The sequence below is a fragment of the Schistocerca cancellata genome, chromosome 3, assembly GCF_023864275.1.
Source record: "Schistocerca cancellata isolate TAMUIC-IGC-003103 chromosome 3, iqSchCanc2.1, whole genome shotgun sequence".
NCBI lineage: Eukaryota > Metazoa > Arthropoda > Insecta > Orthoptera > Acrididae > Schistocerca > Schistocerca cancellata.
In genome coordinates, this window is record NC_064628.1 from 873,896,307 (window position 1) to 873,916,741 (window position 20,435).

Below are 20,435 nucleotides of genomic sequence, written 5' to 3' on the forward strand. Positions count from 1 at the left end.
GATCTCTCACTGCGCTCACAATATCTACTTCATGCCCAGTGGAATTTTTTTTCATCTACACCTATGTGATTACTCTGCTATTCACAATTAAGTGCCTGGCAGAGGGTTCAATGAACCACCTTCAAGCTATCTCTCTACCATTCCACTCTCGAGCGGCCCGCGGGAAAAACGAGCATTTAAATTATTCTGTCCGAGTCCTGATTTCCCTTATTTTATTGTGATGATCATTTCTCACAATGTAGGTGAGTGCCAACAGAACGTTTTCGCATTCGGAGGAGAAAACTGCTGATTGAAATTTCATGAAAAGACCCCGTCGCAACGAAAAACGCCACGCCACATTACGAGCCACAAAATATCTTTTTTTTCCCAAACTGGTTTACACGAGCGAGAATCTACATGCCCATTTTAAAATCCCGACTACCAAACAAAGAAGGTCACTGACAAAGTAGTACAGAGCGTTACAATTGTGTAATACAATCCTATTTACTAACGAACGTTTTCAGGACGAATGCTCCAACTCACTTCATTTTCTAAACGACTTTTTGAGTTCTAAATGTTCTCGGTACAGTAGTTGTGGTAATTCATTATAAAATTCGAGATTTCGACAATATGTATCATTGTCTTCGTGAGCAAAGCAAGTGTCTGGCGAAGGCTTGGTATCACACAGATATAAAGCGCCCGAGTGCAACCCGACACATCATATCAATAGGAGGGCCATGCTCCGTATTATTACGCTGACACCGACGGGGCGGATGACGTTTCATCGTTGGCGCAAATGTGCTCCCGTGTTGCAGTTAGCATTACTACGTTAGTTAGATCTGACTGACTCCGTTACTTCTCGACAGTCAGTCGCTTGGCGAAGACAATGATACATATTGTCTAAGGCCCTAATTTTTATACGAATTTGACGTGACCAATGAACTTGTACCACGTAATACAACAAATCCGTCGAGAAACGCATCTTAAGTATCGAGTGCAAGCTGATAACAGCATGCGCTATCATAAGCATCTACAGATAATGTTGAGAGCAATAATGATAATCTGATGCGGCAACGACAGAACAACAGAAACAAGAAAACATCGATCGAAAATAGGGTCAAAGTGTACTCATAATCTAAGACACAGCATATAGATTATCTGACAAGGAGACGGCACGAGCGTGGGGTCGGGGATTTGTCCGAAATTTTGTGTGGTGAAAGAGGACCCCTAAATACCTCATGTGGTTAAAATATTAGGACGCACTACCCGGAAAATCCCGGGAAAAATCGATCCAAAGTTTCTTAGGTGCCTTATGAGTATAGAATGTTAATCCATTGCCGAGCTGCCGTCTGGCCTAGATGGTTAGGGCTCGGACTCTTACGCCAGAGGTCTCGGGTTCTATTCCTCCTCTGGCACTTTTTTTCTTCTGTTTCATTTTCTTCTGTTATTCCACCAATTATTCAGAAAGTTTGCCAGACCTACATTATCTTTATCAAATTAGTTACATTAAAGAATAAAAATTATTTTCTTTTTGTCCAACAACACAATTCATGGCGGTGGGTTTTCCATTTTTCATTGTAAAGTATATAAGGAGAATCATCGGGTTTTTAATCAGAATAACAAATTCGATTGGGAAACATTCAATTTTTTATACATATAATAATTATAAACAAGAACCGTAGTGGTAATTATCGTAAAAACAAACAAAGCAATAATTTTTGCGACATCTTGCGCAACATATAAAAGCGGATTTTTTACAATCACAGGGCGTTTGCAATAAATCTGTACAAAAATATGCCCCATAACATTTACGAAAATGTTTTGAGTTTCTGAGAATTTTGAGGCAAACCAGGCATATTGAATCATGTCTCGGAATATTGGTGACGATAACTGATGGTGAATTATAGACTGAATTTTTATACAGTCTTCCCGGGCATTAATTTCACGATTCTCCTGTAACAATGCGCTGCAATGTTGCAAGCAACAGAAGAAAAAAAAGTGCCGGAGGGGGAATCGAACCCGAGACCTCTGGCGTAAGGGTCCGACCGCTAACCATCTAGGCCAGACGGCGGCTCGGCAGCGGACTAACATTCTATACTCATAAGGCACCTAAGAAACTTTGGATCGATTTTTCTCGGGATTTTCCGAGTAGTGCGTCCTAACATTTTAACCACATGAAGTGTTAGGGGTCCTCTTTCACCACACAAAATTTCGGACAAATCCCGGACCCCACGGTCGTGCCGTCTGCTTGTGAGATAAGAGTATCGTTACAATATGGCACCCATTCGAAAAGTGGCGTTCCGCGAAAGGCGTGGCCTCGTCGCCGTGGGCGCTGACCACCCAGCACAATCGGTCTCGAGAACAGCACAGGCGGCATCGTTTCACGCCCGCTCCCTTACGGCCGAGCACGTACTCGGGGCTTATTTCCACGCGTCGTGCTAAAGTAACAGTAACAACACCCTTTTTAATTTCTCTTATGAGAATGCCGTAAACGTAAGGCGCTATGGAGGAAAGGAGTTGTAATAGACCGTTAACGAGCGCGCTGCGGGTCCGTTATCGCCTCGTCGTGCGCCGGCCGGCTGGAAAAACAAGTCGTCCAGTGAAAGAGGAGTGGTTCTGGACAGGAGGCCCCACACGCGCACAGAGCATCTGCTGGAATGCGGTCGCCCGCGTGCGTAAAACCGTGCCGCGCGTATGCCATTCTCGATCGACTCGCACACAAACTTTCTGGATGCGCTACATCGTGTACACAGTAAAAAAGAAATAACGCGGAGGAGATCTATGGGATAGAGAGCATTTGAAAAGGTGAAGTAGTAACTAGCATCTGGAAGAATTCGGAGATGAGAAAAAGATTTGCTAGGTCCGGAGTGTGATGTTACACAGCATTGAATCACGGCCAGTTAAAACGAAAGAAGAAAGGTATTTAGAACGTTTTAAAATATAGCTACGGAGGACAATGCTTACGGTGAAGTGCACTGACCAACTTAACAATGAAGTAGTAATGAAAAATGTGAGGAAGAAGATTATTGTAAGCGATCAGGAGAAATTCTTGGCTGGGACATATACTCCGCAGAAATTGTCTGCCATAAAGAATTATAGGGGGGAAAAGTGGAAGGAGTGAGTGAAGACGGAGGAAGAGAATTGCACTGATAGGTGACATTAGAAGAGGAAGAACATACAATGAGATGAAGGAAGATGCTCAGAAAAGGACACGATGGGGATCCTCCATTTCAAACCAGACACACAGGTATGTTAAAGAAGGAGATGGAAAACTACCTGCGTGTTTTCCAGGCCTAGGTTTCTTACAAAATGACAAAATAATGTTCAGCTTATCACACTCCATGAAGTAAGTCACATGTCTGGCTAATGGTATATTTTAAGTTGAATTTGCTTCCAAGTGTCAAGCGCCGACATTTTCATTTACTTTATTTGTTGACTTTCCCGTTCTCGTGTGGTACGCTAAACTGTTCAAGCACGACCATCTCTTGAAGTATCGTTAGACGAGTAAAAGTTTCGTCTCGACGCCGCGTTTCTATCAGTTTCACCTACGTCGCCCTCTGGCAGTACTCTTAACTTGTTCACGAGCATCTAAGCTAATTAACAATATTTTTCTGTCATGTGGATAATTCCTGTCTAGATTCACTAGCGATAGTTCTGGTACCTTCTTGGAGGGGTAGTAGCAGGTTAAGAAAAAAAAAAGGCGAAGTCATTCCAGATTACCGTTCATCATCTCGTTCCAGTAATAATGCTGTCTGTTAGCGTCCGCAACAGTTCAGTGTTAAACTGAACATTTTTCGACTATTCTTTTACATTCATTATCAGATGTTGTCTGATCATCGAATGAAGAGGGTTGAAACCATTTCAGAAACACTTAATTTTGTAGGGAATCCAGAAAGTTTGTGTTTAACCCACTTTTAAACTATATTTTCAATTTTACGGACGGAATAATTCGAAAAAATGAGAAACTAATCCCCCTAGGAAGTTTGTTCGTTTCGTCGAAGCTCGTGAAGAAAGCTACTACACAATTTCCTATGTAGGTACGTTTCAACGAACGATTAGATACTTCCGCATCATTTAGTAATAGCTGTCGTTTATGCTGGAACTAGTATGAGATTAGGGTGTTCTTCAGAATCGTGAGTCGAGCACTACCAAGGCTGGACCAGACACTGTTCCGCAAGCAATGTCTGGCGAGCAGAAACTGCGGCGGCCTTAGCAGCTAGGGAAGAAAGGCGCTGGCGGCGACACTTACCCTCGGCGGCGACCCGAGAAAAGGCAAACACGAGTAGCAAGGCAGTGACGCAGCGGATCTGGCAACGTGGCATGGTGAGGCGAGCGCCGGCCCAGCTCCACCTGTATCCGGGACAAGGAAAGAGAAAAAAATAGGAGAAAAGCATTGAAAAGGTTTAATGGGGAGACATCTCCCCTGCGCTGCTTCCGCGCCGCTGGCGGGCCCTGGAGACTGCGAGGCGAGGCGACGGCTTCACGTGGCGGCGACTGCAGCGGGGACCATCTCCAGGTGCGGCGGCAGGTCGCGTCCGTACGCTGCGCTACAGCTACTGTCGTCGGATTCACACGCGAAGCACTCGAATTTAACCGCAAAATGCACAGAATCTGAAACGGATGGCCCTAGTAAAGGACCGACGTTAGACGGCAGGCGATACTGCTAAGAGCTAAACATTACTAATGCCCTCGAGAAAAAGGGTAGACGAGACCTCAGTTTCGCGGTATCGGAACTATGCAGAAGTTATTCTACCTACGCCTAACACTCGTCAACACGCGAAGTGGAACGGCTCGGTATCTCGATCTATACTATCTGAGAGGGACGATTTCTTCCTATGATTCCAACAATAATTACTACGGTGTTGGTAGTCCCAAGGCAACATTCCAGACACCTTGCCAGTTCTCTCGGAACAGTAAGAATTTTGAAGAGCCCCCGAAAACCAGACTCGTGTCCCCCCTCTAGAACTGTAGTGGGACTAGACGGGAGATACAAACGTCTACGTGGGTCGGGGAAGTGCAGCACGTGTTCAGGTGGCCTAGTGTGGCCCGCTTGTTAAAACGGAGCGACCGCGCGGCTACTGCGGTCCAGAGCTTTCCGACATACGCGGTGGCGAGGAACTGCCCGGATCGTACAGATCGGTGGGAGAGCGCTGGAGGCACAGCCGCGGCGTAGCCGGCAATCCATCGTCGGAGAAGTCAGCGCGGGAGGCAGCGGCGAGTGCGGGTGCGTCGCTCCTACTGGCTGAGGCGACGGCGTCGAAGTCGTCGGCGGCGGCGGGGGCGGCATTAACACGCGGCGGCGAGCTGCGCCCAGAGGACGGCGTGGCGGCGGCGGCGGCGGAGTCGGACGCAGGCGGCGGGGGCGGGCATGCTGCGCCTCCGGTCGGCGGCCGCTGGCGCCACGGGCGCTCGCAGAGGCGGGGGCGGCGGCAGAGGTGGGCGAGGGCGGCTCGGGGCCCGCCGGCGCCGCCGCCACGGGCTCGCTCGCGGCGCGGGCTCGCGCTCACGCGCACGCACTCACGCACGGCGGACGGCGCGGTGACGCAGGGGGGCACGCACGCAGCGCGGGGCTCCCGGGCCGTGGAGGGTCGCGTCGCGGACTGACTGCCGCCGGCCTCGGCCGGCGCCGCCGACGCCGCGCCGCGACGCCGACACCTGAGGCCTCTGGCGGGCGCCGGCGCAAGCTGCGCGCACAGGTGGTCGCACCGCCGCGGCCCGGACGCGTTCACTGCGGCGCCCGCCATACCGTACTACGCGCATCAGTAATTCACAGGCCCCGACACCGGGTGTGCACTCTTCGCCCGCTGCTTCCGCCTGCGGAGACCACTAGCTACCGAGGGGACGACCCTGCCGCCGCCACCGCCGCCGCCGACTTCGGCCGTCCACTTGCGACGCGAGCTTCCCGCCACCGTGTCATCGATCTTCAAACAACAAGTTGACCCTCCTATCTGTGATGCGTTTTGCTCCTCACGCAGATGAAGTGCGCGGGAACTGTGCAGAACTTCTCATCTCATCGAAACGCACTGTAAGTAATCATTGCTCATACGTACACGCTTTCGATAATTCACGTATCAATTTGCTTGAATTTTCTCATGATGAGGAATTTAAAGGAGCGATCTCTTCTCCTTGGTAAAAACATTCTAAAGCCAAGATCGCATCAATATTTCTTTATATATACACTAAGATTTTCATCTGTCCCCGTCGACGTATGTCAACGCCTGTAAGCAGATGAAGGTTGTTCATTTCAGTGTAATTTCATTCTAACCAGCTGCATGGTCACCGATGGTATCTGTTCTTTCGGACATGTCCGAAAGAACAGATACCATCTTAGTATATACAGGCTGTTACAAAAAGATACGGCCAAACTTTCAGGAAACATTCCTCACACACAAATAAAGAAACGATGTTATTTGGACATGTGTCCGGAAACGCTTACTTTCCATGTTAGAGCTCATTTTAGTTTCGTCGTCCACCTACGCTCAATGGAGCACGTTATCACGATTTCATACGGGATACTCTACCTGTGCTGCTAGAACATGTGCCTTTACAAGTACGACACAACATGTGGTTCATGCACGATGGAGCTCCTGCACATTTCAGTCGAAGTGTTCGTACGCTTCTCAACAACAGTTTCGGTGACCGATGGATTGGTAGAGGCGGTCCAATTCCACGGCCTCCACGCTCTCCTGACCTCAACCCTCTTGACTTCCATTTATGGGGGCATTTGAAAGCTCTTGTCTACGCAACCCCGGTACCAAATGTAGAGACTCCTCGTGCTCGTATTGTGTACGGCTGTAATACAATACGCCATTCTCCAGGGCTGCATCAGCGCATCAGGGATTCCATGCGACGGAGGGTGGATGCATGTATCCTCGCTAACGGAGCACATTTTGAACATTTCCTGTAACAAAGTGTTCGAAGTCACGCTGGTACGTTCTGTTGCTGTGTGTTTCCATTCCATAATTAATGTGATTTGAAGAAAAGTAATAAAATGAGCTCTAACATGGAAAGTAAGCGTTTCCGTACACATGTCCACATAACATATTTTCTTTCTTTGTGTATGAGGAATGTTTCCTGAAAGTTTGGCCGTACCTTTTTGTAACACTCTGTATATAGTTAAGGCTCGCCGGCCACTTGACCATCTCCTTCTTCTTCTGTGCGAATGCACAAACAGTGCCCGAACTCTTACGGGAATCGGCAACGCGCCGCGAGTAATGAGTATAATGGGCGGGGACACTACGAATGTAGTGCGGGACAATACGTTGAGAATGTGGGTTTCGCGGGAAGCGTGCCAGAGAGAAATCCCTGCAGTCGCGCTATCCTCTGTGTCCTCGGTGGCTCAGATGGATAGAGCGTCTGCCATGTAAGCAGATCACGGGTTCGAGTCCCGGTCGGGGCACACATTTTCATCTGTCCCCGTTGACGTATGTCAACGCCTGTAAGCAGTTAAAGAGTGTTCATTTCATTGTAATATTTCTTTAGTTACAAACAACCGGTTTGGACTTCGCTGTCATTGTCAGGTCTTAAAAAATTTATGTTATAAAATGTATTTACTCTGTGTTGAATCTAACCCCAAGTTGTAATGTAGATAAAATGTAGCACCTAACATAAAGGTATGCTATAAACAAAACATTTAACCTCAAGAAGCACCTTGTCAACATGGCCATGTCCGTATACGTAGCGGTCACAGATAATTGTTACTTCCTTATGGGCCGTCTAAGGTGGATCTTCAATGATTAGAAGATGTGCACCCAACGTTAACAGATGTCCTACTGTGGCCTTTATTGTATAATGTGTTTTTATGACGTAACAATCATCTGTGAGTGCTACGTATACGGACATGGCCATGTGCGCAAGGTGCTTCTTGGGTTTAAACGTTTTATTTACGACAAACCTTCATTTTATGTGATACATTTTATCTACATGACAACTTGGCGTGAAGTCCAGCTCAAAAGGAACACATTTTCTACCATAAAATTTTCAAGATCTGAAGACGGCAGCAAAGTCTGTCGAAATACGTAGTTTGTAAATAAAATATGTACGCAGTCTTGGCTTTAGCAAGTATTATAGCAAACTCCCAGGTTAATGTATGGCAGAGACTACACCGAGAACCGAGAAACAACAATGACCCAAAATTATATTTTTTCAGGAAACTGCAATTCACCTTATATACAGAGCACGGTACATATCACTTTTGAAAGCCCACTGCTTTACTTACACGTTAATCGCCGGAAGCGGACAACTTACACGAGTATTTACGAAATTACACTTCAAGTACTTCGTACCGCTTGCTGCTAGTTCACTTTTGGGAAACAACAGTTCACTTTCTTACCAGGTCCTGTTTTTCAAACACTTATTTCCTGAAGACGTTCCTCATTCTCTGGAGAGCATTCGTTATATTCAAAGGAATTTTGTTCTGCATACATTTTACTATGTGTGCCCGATAAAAGAGCATTCACGTACATAGGGATACAATCTAAACTAAAATATTCATTCGAATTTTAACGCAAAATTTCACGTTTGGGTTCTTCCTTTTTTTCCCAAATCGCCGACCTATGCACGAGTAATCTGCAGATCAAATAATCGGAAGCTTGCTGTACTTCATATAATTATTTCATGTGAGTCATACCCGGTCCCTGGACGGTGTTACTTCCTCATGATGGATGTCAGGCATCCGAATTAGAGCTTTTGGCCCTGGTGCCTGTGATGACAGCGAGTGTCTAGATGATCGTATATTCCCTGAGCCACTGCACAGTGCCTACGAGATGGTATTTGTCTCTATTCCATTCCTGTATGAAATGAGGAAAAATCTGTCTTCCGCATGTTCCCATGTTTTGTTGGAATCTTCACGCCGAAAATCGGTTTCATGCAGCTCTCCATGCTACTCTGTCCTCTGCAAGCTTCATTATCTCTGCTTAACTACTTCAGCATGTTCGCTATAGTAAAGCCTTTGTCATGGTCTAATAATTTAACCCTTCATTCTTCCGTTCGCTAGCAAATTAACTGTTGCTTGATGTCCCGGGAGTACCCTCTTCCTAAGTTATAGTATAAAGCTCTCTTATCTCCAATCCGTTTCAGTACCTCTACATCTGTCAACCGATGTACCCATTCCTTCTTCTGCAGCGCCATATCTCAGAAGTTTCTATTCTGTTCTTGTCTGTACCGCCTATTCTCCAGCTTTTACTTGTACTAGCGGTACGCTCCTGATACATCCTCATGACATTAAAGTAGTTTTATTTTCCAGGAAAGTTGTCTTGCTACTGCCAGCCAGTCTTTTATATCCTCTTAACTTCTGACGTCGTTAGTTATTTTGCTGCCCAAATAGCAAAACCATCTATTACATTCTTTCCTAAATTTATTCTTTCAGCGTCATCTGACTTAATTCAAATACAGTCATTACTCTTGATTTACTTTTACTGATATTCAGCGTAGAACTTCCTTTCAGGACATAGTTTATTTTGTTCACCTTATCTTTCATGTTTTTTGCCGTCTCGGAAAGAATTACAATGTCTTCGGCGAACATTGAAGTTTTATTACTTCCCCAAGAACTTTAATCTATTTTTTTTAATTTCTCCCTATTTCCTTTACTGCTTGTTCTGTTTAGAGAATGAGTAATATGAGGTATTAGCTACATCCCTGTCTCGCTCCTTTCTCTCTACTGCGGCCTCCTTTTAGTCTCCTGAGACATATAGCTACAGAAATTCTTAAGCGATGTACTTGATGTAGGTTCAAGTGGCTCTAATCACTATTGGACTTAACATCTGAGGTCATCAGTCCCCAAAACTTAGAACTACTTAAACCTAAATAACCTAAGGACATCATACACATCCGTGCCCGAGGCGAAAATTCGAACCTGCGACCGTAGCAGCAGCGCGGTTGCGGACTGAAACGCCTAGAACCGCTCGTCCATACCGGCGGGCACTTGATGTAGGCATCTAAATTGTTTGACACTGTACCTCGGACAATGATTCTAGAAATTTGCCCTACTGAGATTCGTAGACCAACGTCGCCTTTCTTGCCACAATAATCGTTTAAATCGCTTGAGCCTTTGTGTTAGTTTATCGTATGAGTTACACTAACCTGTCATGATCCTCTCTAAATTTATTAATGGTTTTGTCGTACGTGTACTGTTATCTCGTCAGATACGGGGGCCATACTACTGGCTGTTCGCACTATGATGTTGAATATGATCTCTTTAGCACTTTCCTAGAACTGTTCCAGCAAATCCAAGTGTTCCACCGCCTTACTCAGTACCAATTTCACGTGATAATCCTATCTAAAATCACTTCGCAATATTATTCTCATGTATGCACAGGACGTGAAAAGCTCTTAATGTTTAACCGCCATACTGTGATCAGATATCTTCCGGATATTTTCCTTCTTTTTGGACATGTCACTGCATTAAAGAGTGTCACAATTCCCTGCACCAAGTAGCAACACTGCCTACGTCATTCTGCAGTTCCTTAGTAATCAACGATGATACTTTCCTCTTGACAGCAGCATCTAAATCGAGCCATCCGCGAGGGCTACTGAGGTTACCTGATAATCGTCTCCATGTATATGGAGAACATTACTATTCACATTCATCTTCGTTTTTGTGTTGCTGATGATTAGAGGAAAAACAGGTATCTGGTCGTAGTCTACTTGTCCCAAATAGCACCAAAAGGTCTCTCCAGCTTAAAGCCGCCGATCGACGATTTGCTAATTTCCTGCACTCTATGACATGTGCAGAGCGGAGTGGAATTTAATCCACGACACTGGTTCAAAATGGCTCTTAACATCTGAGGTCATCAGTCCCCCAGACTTAGAACTACGTAAACCTAACTAACCTATCACACACATCCATGTCTGAGGCAGGATTCGAACCTGAGACCGTACGGTCGCGCGGTTCCAGACTGAAGAGCCTAGAACCGCTCGGCCACACTGGCCGGCTCAGGACGCTGGCAAACACCTTGATGATACGAAATGTACGCCAACGCCTTCGGTTTCTTCTTCTTGCCGACCAAATGTAAGTGATGAATATTTCTTCCACTTCTAGGATCTGAACTTCGAGAAGGGTCCTGGATGTACCTCTCACCATATGAGTGTACGTCCAGCATTTTCGAACATGATTCTTTTGGTGATCCAGGAGTTACGGTGTGGGGAGGCATAACGTTTCTTTATTACATAGTAACTTCATTTTGTCACGTAGTACTTCACGAGTTAGGTCTATTGCTATGTTCCGGTCCATAGTCCACATCATCCTTGCTCTACCCAAACATATTTTGTCCATCCATCGGCATTCAGAAGGTTGTTTGGGTAGTACTTCACAGCCCTTTCGAAGGACATGGTTGTGTCATTTTTGCCTGCACTCAGATTTTATTTTAGTATTGAGAGGATCTTCAATTCACGTCTGACGTTTCCCTTGAGGATGCGATGCAGTCTGGTTAAACCTCTGAGTCACCTGAAAAACATCATATAGACTTGGGTTTCCGCTATTGGTTTACAGGATCCTTGTTTCGCTGACGCAAAAATGAGTTGGGGCTGACATTGCCTTGTAGAAATTGTTTTGAGTCTCTAGGCAGTAGATTTTGTGACAGAGTTTTCGTGATCGTATCGCTCCTCTGTGCCTTTGCATATCTGTCCATTCATGCGTGATATTGTACCCTAGGTAGTTACGACGAGACACGTACCAGCTAAACATATTTTCGAGCTTATAATTTCTTTTCCTTTAGAGGACACCATTTTGGTTTTAGTTTTTGAGACTTGACGGTGTTACGTCTAGACTACGTTACGCGACAGGTAGACTGTTTTCTGTAAGTGACCTTGCGAGGCGCGGCGATAATAGTCTGCTCATCAGCAAAGACTATGCTTTCAACACTTTTGAACTGTTGAATAAAAATGTCTGACGAAGATACTGAAACGCTCCATGCCTCGTAGCTTCCACTGCTATTATCTGTACTCCTACAGAAGTAAAATTAGTCTAGGTAAATGTCGCGAGCTTCGATTTGGTCCGCGAGATGGAGTTATACTTCCCAACACTCCAAAGTCAGTGACTGAAAGCTCGCAGTGACCTAACCACATTCAGAAAGATGCCGAGATCCGTTCACTGGACCGGAAAATTTCACCGCTAACAGTTCAAAACACGGCCTCCGACGTTGTCCCTTAATCTTCCACAGGTAATCTCCACAACAACAAAACAAGAACACTGTTCAACGTCAACAAGAGGGGCGGGGGGGAATCACACAAAACGCCAAACTTACCACGGAAACAAACGTAATTTATCGGCTTCTGTTGAATCTCCGGTATTCAAGTTTGTTTTACATCTACACGGTTCATTTCTGGACATGCGACCCTTATCAAAATTGTATCTACTAAGTCCCCTCTACAACCGATGGAAAACTTTAATACGAGCAGTCAAACGCCCTGCGGAGCACTTGCACGCTGACTGAGATGCAACACTCGCCAACAAAAATGTGGAAAAGATTAAACAGAGCTACTCACCTGCTAACGACTATTTCTTATAGTATTTCCGTACGCGCTGATTTTAGTTCAAACGGTTCAAATGGCTCTGAGCACTATGGGACTCAACTGCTGTGGTCATAAGTCCCCTAGAACTTAGAACTACTTAAACCTAACTAACCTAAGGACAGCACACAACACCCAGCCATCACGAGGCAGAGAAAATCCCTGACCCCGCCGGGAATCGAACCCGGGAACCCGAGCGTGGGAAGCGAGAACGCTACCGCACGACCACGAGATGCGGGCTGATTTTAATTATTTGCGTTAAAATGTTGTAAATGAATTAGTATGATTTCTGTTGCCATCTTCATATTAATAAATTATTTTAATTTTAATTTTACCACTGTAGCCAACATAATTCTTGCACTTACAGCTTGCAACATGCCACGTCATTATACAAACGAGTACGAAATTTAAGCTATATAAACCTGACAGAATCGGATTTATGTACCACCTGAAATATTTATTCCAACGCATGTATTCGACACCACAAAACAAAGATCTCCAAAATCCTTTAAGACTCATTCCGTAATAATATTGTTATGATGTATATTCTTTTTACTTTGTGATAATGTTTCTCTTTTGCTTTATGCTCCTGGAGGATGCTAAGTTCACCGGTCTTGGATACGATGTGACGTCATTATGACGTAACACGCTACATCGAAAACGATAGAAACCGTATATCGACTATTCGACTTTTGTGAACTTTCGAGAGGTTGTGACAGGGTAGCGCTGTGCTCTGCGCCATTCGTTTAAATGTGTTTTGCGTTCCTTGCGTTTAAATCGTGTATTGTACTGTGTTTGTGTCCTGTGCGTTGTTTTTCGTTTGCTCGTTTCTAATTATGTGTTCAGCATTCGAGAGACTAATAAGAGAAAAGCTGAAAGAGTTCAGCATCGATGACGACGGGCAATTGCGTGATTATTGTGAATCTCAAGCAGAAATTGATGTACTTCTGACCCAGCTGAAGTGCGTCGGTTACTCGTACTCGGTGAGAAGAAGCACTCAGCTGCCAAAATCTTTAGATGCGTCAAGACACTAACCTTTGGTTAAGATTACATTGAGAAATCCAATTCCCCTCGTATTTGATCTCCGGTCGACGATTTTTCTTCAACAAAGCCTCATATTTTTCTTTTTAAGTTCGAAATTCAATCATTCTACACACCAGTCATTACTGGACACTAAGGTACCTGTCTCTGCGGTCCGAGTGCAAAATTACTTGGAATTGTGGTTGATAAAAGACTATCTTGGGATGGACATATAAATTACTTAGCTAACAAACTTGCACGAGTTCTCTTTCAGCTATATAAATTAAGAAAAAAAAAGTCAGCAAGAGTATACTGCTACAATCTAATATGTACTGACAAGACCAATTGTATGAAACCATACTAAAATATTGATAATAAATAAATATTATATTCGGCGTAAGCGTTCAATACAACAATCACACAATCTAATCTGGTCGGGACATAAGAAGACTTCACTTTTTTACGAAACGTGTTGTCCGTGGTGTTTTCAAGGCCACGGTCAGGAATATTTCTATTAATATCCAGCTCTCTTACTTTTATTTTGGCGAAATACATATACGCTGCCACACTGAGCTGTTATCAGAATCGCACGTGTCAAAACAAACCACTAGCTGACGACAGAATCTCGAACGTTCGTAAAAGTCGATAAGTGTGTTAATCGACTCAAGCGTATATACGTCATAATGACGTCACATCATATCCAGGTTGGGTGAACTTAGCATCCTCCTTGCACCTAATAGTTTCCAGGCGCCATCTTTGTTTGCAAAACATGACATGTGTCCTACCTTCCAAAGTACTGGGGCAAGTAAAGCTGCGAGGACGAGTCGTGAATCGTGCTTGGGTAGCTGACATGGTACAGCACTTGCCTGCGAAACGAGAAAGTCCCGACTTCGAGTCTCGGTCCGGCACACGGTTTTAATCCGCAAGGAAGTTTCGTAGCAGAGTGAAAATTTCATCTTTCCCCCACCACTACGCCAAGCTGTCTGACCACGAGAAGCGGAAGAAGGGGAAGCTGCGAACGCGCCACATTTAAATGGCAGTGCAATCGCACTGTATACGACTTGGTTTTATATTTCACATTTATCACATCGTAGATCAAAATAAAACTAATTTTCAGTATTTTTGGCACGCCGAAGACAAAATTCTACGTTTATCCGGTACAAACTGCAGGCATACTGAATTTCACAGATTTTCGCTGTGAGGTTTCCACGTCATCGTAATTTATTTCGTTTCAAAATCGAAAAATGGTCATTCACACAAATATGTTGATAGAAATACAGTAGCACTTTGCAACCATTTTATTGAGACGGAAACTCTACCTGAGGAAACCAACAATTGTAAAATAAAAGGAATATGTCTTTAAACCGAGAATTACTTTGCAGATCAATCAATTACGGCTGCACATGCTCAGTGGCGCTTTCATCCGAAACGGCAAACGGTCTCGAAAACAGATGTACAGTGCGACAATTATTGAGCATATGAAAAAAGACGTAAATCAGTTACAAACTACGGCGTGCACATTCTTTATTCAACACGTAAGCGTCATTGCAGATATTCAAATTTAGGTTATGACATGTTCGATATACCTGCCGTCATTGGCGATGATCTGGCGCAGACGAATAGCGAAATCCTGCAAGACCCGCTGAGGTGTCGGAATACCGATGCTGTCGATGACCTCCTGAATGACTGTTTTCACTTCAGCAATGGTTTGGCCGTCATTGCTGTACACCTTGTCTTTTATATAGCCCCACAAAAAGGCGTCGCATGTGTCCAGACCCGGAGAATATGACGGCCAATCGAGGCCCATGTCAGTGGCCTCTGGGTACCTCAGAGCCAGAATGCAGTCCCCAAAGTGCTTCTCCAGGACATCAAACACTCTCCTGCTTCGACGGGGTCGAGCCCCATCTTGCATGAACCACGTCTCGTAGAAATCAGAGTCACTTTGGATAATGGGGATTGAATCATCTTCCAATACCTTCACGTACCGTTCGGTTGTCACCGTAGCGTCAAGGAATGTCGCACCGATTATTGCTTAACTCGACATTGCACACTCTAAAGTTACACGTTGAGGGTGAAGACACTTCTCGATCGCGAAATGCGGAGTCTCAGTCCCCAAAATGCATCAATTTCACTTATTGACGAACACATCCAAATGAAAGTGGGCTTCGTCGCTAAACCAAACCAATTCCCGACATGCCCGCGGCGAACCGTGCAGTTTGAACATCCGAACGCAATCTGTTCAGAAGTTAAAACAATTTTATTTCATATAGTGCAATAGATGTCACCCTGTAACATTGGCAGTGTCCCCAAAAACGTGTAGGAAACTATCCCTGCAATTCTTCCAAAGTCACAACGAATTCTTCAAACCTCACGTATTCTTAAACACCAGTGAGCTTATGGAACTCGACTGTTTTGTCAGTGTGTTTTTCTTCTACAAGGCAATTTTACCCCATAAAATCAGAAATAATATGTTTTGCACATAGCAAATATCTTACTGGGGGCAGTTTGCAGTCAAGTCCACTTAAAATGCAATGTCTGCAATCCATTCAGGATGTTCTATTTTGCGTCCCTGTACTCCTTTCTCTTCATAAAGTCAACAACAGCGAGTTTTGAATCGAAAAATCGTTCCAGGCATGCCCCTTGCCTTAACCAAAGTTCTTTGCAGTAACATTGGAATCTCGATACTCTTCCTTCAGTTACACCAAAAACTGTTCCAACTGACAGTGGAATAATGTGTGCGACTTCAACAATTTTACTTTTCGTATACCATCAATTTATTCACACGTGCTGCAACGCTGCAGATTTAGCACTTCTTGATGTGGAGAACAGTGAATCCTTTTTCACTATATTGTAATTTTTTGTTCTGTCATCGTCTTTAAATTCTTTCTGCACGGTATTTTAATATAGTTTCTTAGCGAACTTGCAGTACCCGTCGCTTAGTCGACTGTACAATGTACTGAGAATTCCCATCCCTCTCTTCCGTCTTTCCCACTCACTTCTACAGCCTTGTGACAGTAGATACTTAGACTACTTCTTTTTGTGCAAACAGCCACTGGACCTGAGAATTTCCTTTACGCCACGAACAAATTGCGAAGGTTAAACAGCGCTGACACCACGATCCTGCCGAACTCAAGAGAGTTGTGCGCACCAAAGAATGCCACACCGCAATACTCAACGAAATGTCGTTTTGTTCCGGGTACCTCTGAGAACGACCGAGCTAGCCCGACAGAGACCGAGCCGCGGCCCGCACACCTTGCACGCGTGAAGTTTGGCACTCCGTGGCAGGTCCTGGTGTAGAGGAAAGCGGAGATATACACTACTAGCCATTAAAATTGCTACACCACGAAGATGACGTGTTACAGACTCGAAATTTAACCGACAAGAAGAAGATTCTGTGATATGCAAATGATTAGCTTTTCGCAGCAATCACACAAGGCTGGCACCGGTGGCGACACCTACAACGTGCTGACATGAGGAAAGTTTCCAACCGATTTCTCATATACAAACAGCAGTTGACCGGCGTTGCCTGGTGAAACGTTGTTGTGATGCCTCGTGTAAGAAGGAGAAATGTGTACCATCACGTTTCCGACTTTGATAAAGGTCGGAATGTAGCCCATCGCGATTGCGGTTTATCGTATCGCGACATTGCTGCTCACGTTGGTCGAGATCCAATGACTGTTAGCAGAATATGGAATCGGTGGGTTCAGGAGGGTAATACGGAACGCCGTGCTGGATCCCAACGGCCTCGTAACACTAGCACTCGAGATGACAAGCATCTTATCCGCATGGCTGTAACGGATCGTGCAGCCACGTCTCGATCCTTGAGTCAGCAGATGGGGACGATTGCAAGACAACAACCATCTGCACGAACAGTTCGACGACGTTTGCAGCAGCATGGACTATCAGCTCGGAGACCATGGCTTCGGTTACCCTTGACGCTGCATCATAGACAGGAGCGCCTTCGATGGTGTACTCAGCGACGAACCTGGGAGCACGAATGGCAAATCGTCATTTTTTCGGACGAATCCAGGTTCTGTTTACAGCATCATGATGGTCGCATCCTGTTTGGCGATATCGCGGTGAACGCACATTGGAAGCGTGTATTCGTCATCGCCATACTGGTGTATCACTAGGCGTGATGGTATAGGGTGCCATTGGTTACACGTCACTTTGAACAGTGGACGTTACATCTCTGATGTGTTGAGACCCGTGGCTGTACCCTTCATTCCATTCCTTGGAAACCCTACATTTCAGCAGTATAATGCACGACCGCATGTTGCAGGTTCTGTACGGGCCTTTCTGGATACAGAAAATGTTTGACTGCTGCCCTGACCAGCACATTCTCCAGATCTCTCACCAATTGAAAACGTCTGGTCAATGGTGGCAGAGCAACTGGCTCGTCACAATACGCCAGTCACTACTCTTGATGAACTGTGGCATCGTGTTGAAGCTGCATGGGCAGCCGTACCTGTACACGCCATCCAAGCTCTGTTTGACTCAATGCCCAGGCGTATCAAGGTCGTTATTACGGCCAGAGGTGGTTGTTCTGGGTACTAATTTCTCAGGATCTATGCACCCAAATTGCGTGAAAATGTAATCACATGTCAGTTCTAGTATAATATATTTGTCCAATGAATACCCGTTTATCATCTGCATTTCATCGTGGTGCAGCAATTTTAATGGCCAGTAGTGTATTCAATTACATGACCTTCGCTTATCTTTGGGAGAAGTTGAACTGCAGTAATTTCGCTAGGCACTTTTCAGTATACCTAGCAAACAGAGAGTTGCAGAAATTAAGCTTTTTCGCTTATGAAGAATGTGGGGATCGGGGTTTACCCAGAGCGACGAGGACAGCGCCTGCGAAGACAGGGTGCGGGCGGAGGCGGCCATAAAGCGGAACAATACGGCCGCAGGCGACAAGTAGAGCGCGGCACGGCCCGCGCCGGCGGATGGCCAATCCCGCGCCGCGGTTACGACGCCTCCCGCCAGTCGCGACCCTTCACATCTCGTTAGCGCGTTTTATGAATACTCACGAGGCGTCGGGCGCCTGTGCTTCTTCTAAGAAACCGGATAACGACGCGCCGCGAATACTTTTCTTCACGGTTTGTAGCTTTCGCACTTGGTTTATTTGCCACTCGGTTCCGTATTCCTGACGGACACTCTGACAGGAATCTTGGCAGTCTCTTTCATTTTACTGTTTAAATTCTGTTCTTTTTGGACTTTAACGTTATACCAGCGACGAGTCTGTCAAAAACGGAGCAGCGGTTTGGTAGGTCACGTAAGACAACATGAATCGACCGTACGTCTTCTCAATATGGTAAACATAGATCGGTCGGACTAAGCAGAGCCGGAGGGAGTGGCCGAGCGGTTCTAGGCGCTACAGTCTGGAACCGCGTGACCGCTACGGTCGCAGGTTCGAATCCTGCTTCGGGCATGGATGTGTGTCATGTCCTTAGGTTAGTTAGGTTTAAGTAGTTCTAAGTTCTAGGGGACTGATGACCTCAGAAGTTAAGTCCCATAGTGCTCAGAGGCATATGAACCATTTTTGACTAAGCAGGAATTTCAGCTCCGCTCATCTTGAACAGTTGTACTTCTTGTTTAAAAGGCGCTAGTCTACAGGCGCACTACTGGAAGAGGATTAACAACATTCATCGGCAGCGAATTACACAAATCTTGCTTATGAAGCACTGTTGTGTCAACGTAGCTTCCGTCTACCACGTCCAATTAATTCGTATTACAAGCTTATTGTTTGCAACATGTACACGCGGCACTCTTCCTACAATCATTTATTAGAGTCTAAAGCAGGATTCTGAGGAAATAAATCCATAACAACATGTACACGCAACATGTACACGCGGCACTCTTCCTACAATCATTTATTAGAGTCTAAAGCAGGATTCTGAGGAAATAAATCCATAAGGAGCACATGTCTGTTACGATGTGACTCTGCCTCAAGCCTAGCTCATTGAACTCATTCTCTGATTTCTACAGGCACAATGACCAGACAGTAGACAACGGTAAATGGAGAGAGAAAAAAAAATAAAAAACAGAGATTCCATCTATCGTGAAACTACCACGCGCAAATTGTTTTCCACGTCTTGACAACGAGAAACAGGACTACACTAATTTCGTCTGTTGTAAATTTCACATTAATCATTACGTGATGATGTAGAAGCAGTTGATCGTTCTGCAAATCCATAAACATATCGCATAGCGATAGTCTATACACACGCAGTTTACTCTCCTCGCAACAACACTTCACACATATACAGTGGCTGGCCATCTGTTTCGATAGGAGTACTTTTGTTGTCTTTGTAAAGACGAATGCGCTCGTTAAGACATTAGACTGTGTGAGTAGGTTAGAGTGCGCCCTGTGACAGAATGCCGGTAATCTATCGACGGCTGACAACGTCAAAGAAGAGGGATACACTGCCTTCTTTTACTCTATTTTGAAGTTCACCTCCCTGTCGATAGCTCTGTCGATGTCTCTGTCCAAAGGTGGTAACATGAATGGATCATCGATTTGGCAATAGAAATGTCTCGGCTTCAAATAGACTGCCAGAACTCCTAATATTCCCATGGCTAGAATATATGTGAAGCAAAATATTGCAAAATGGCTCTGAGCACTATGGGACTCAACATCTTAGGTCATAAGTCCCCTAGAACTTAGAACTACTTAAACCTAACTAACCTAAGGACATCACACACACCCATGCCCGAGGCAGGATTCGAACCTGCGACCGTAGCAGTCCCGCGGTTCCGGACTGCAGCGCCAGAACCGCTAGACCACCGCGGCCGGCCAAAATATTGCATAGAATATATTATGTACAGCTAACTACGAGATTACAGTCGCTGTACAGACAGATAAAATGTTTTCGGTTTTCGGTAACTAGCTGTAATTACCTGCTGTTTTAAATCAAAACTTCTTT

General features: G+C 45.2%; 1 long non-coding RNA gene across 1 annotated transcript in view; it reads right to left on the reverse strand.

The window, feature by feature from the left end:
* Positions 1 to 4,228: 4,228 nt before the first annotated feature.
* The window catches only part of LOC126175946 (uncharacterized), a 645,439-nt gene continuing 629,232 nt past the window's right edge, over positions 4,229 to 20,435 (reverse strand). Inside the window, exon 5 of the long non-coding RNA XR_007535625.1 lies at positions 4,229 to 4,329. This is a non-coding gene — a long non-coding RNA (uncharacterized LOC126175946). The remainder of the gene's footprint in view (positions 4,330 to 20,435) is intronic.